This window comes from Schistocerca piceifrons, unplaced genomic scaffold (assembly GCF_021461385.2).
Source record: "Schistocerca piceifrons isolate TAMUIC-IGC-003096 unplaced genomic scaffold, iqSchPice1.1 HiC_scaffold_294, whole genome shotgun sequence".
In the NCBI taxonomy this organism is placed as follows: Eukaryota; Metazoa; Arthropoda; class Insecta; order Orthoptera; family Acrididae; genus Schistocerca; species Schistocerca piceifrons.
This window is the reverse complement of record NW_025728509.1, coordinates 15001-15969: the sequence shown is the minus strand read 5'-3', so window position 1 is coordinate 15969 and position 969 is coordinate 15001. Positions and strand designations below refer to the sequence as shown.

Below are 969 nucleotides of genomic sequence, written 5' to 3'. Positions count from 1 at the left end.
GGGGCGCCTCCCGGCGTGCTGGCCGCGCGGTGCGTGGGCGCACGCGCTACAGCCGGCTGGTGGGGGCGGCCAGTGGCAGGCGCGCCGGCCGACGGACGCGGCAGGCGTCGCAGCTGCGCGCCGGCGCACCCTGCGCGCGGCGCCGTGCGGCCAAAGTAGGTCCTCGCGGGCCCGGTGCGAAGCGCGGTGGACATCTTCAGTGTGCTGGTCCGATTGAGGACTGTGTGCGTTGAGGATGCGCCGCCGCCCGGCGCTCGGCGCCGCGACGCCGTCTGCTGCTCGGTCGCCCCAGCGGTTCTCGCTGGTGGTTTGTATCGCAGCTGTGCGGATGTGTTGGCGCGTGCGCTGTGCTGGGAGAGTTCGCTTCGGCACCCAAGTGGGGCTTTTGTCCTTCTGTGGCGCTGGCGTTGGAGCTGCCGGTCACCGTAGGTGGCGCGTGTTGTCTCCCGCCGGCAATGCCACGACAGCACGCTCCCGGGCCTCTGTCGGCAGCGGCAAGCTCAGTTGGGAGCACGGGTGGTCGCACCGAAAGCGTCTACTCGCCTAACTCCGGGCGATTGCGCCTCTCTCGAACCCGACCAAGTACTTGGGACGGCGCTGCGCGCCGCCGGGACCTGAGAGGGTTTCGAGGTGTATTGTGCAGGGGAGCTCAGCCTCCTCCTGTTTGCAGAATGATTGAGCGGACGCTTGCGTGTTCGCGCGGGCCCCCGGGACACACTCCCGGGCGGCCGGCTGCTCAGCTCTAGTTGACGCAGCTCCCTGGTTGATCCTGCCAGTAGTCATATGCTTGTCTCAAAGATTAAGCCATGCATGTCTCAGTACAAGCCGCATTAAGGTGAAACCGCGAATGGCTCATTAAATCAGTTATGGTTCCTTAGATCGTACCCACGTTACTTGGATAACTGTGGTAATTCTAGAGCTAATACATGCAAACAGAGTCCCGACCAGAGATGGAAGGGACGCTTTTAT

General features: G+C 64.5%; 1 non-coding gene across 1 annotated transcript in view; it reads left to right on the top strand.

Annotated features, from left to right (window-relative positions):
- The first annotated feature begins 756 nt into the window (after positions 1-756).
- LOC124744460 overlaps positions 757-969 on the top strand; it is a 1909-nt gene continuing 1696 nt past the window's right edge. The window contains exon 1 of the ribosomal RNA XR_007010772.1: positions 757-969. This exon is cut by the window's right edge and continues 1696 nt beyond it. This is a non-coding gene — a ribosomal RNA (small subunit ribosomal RNA).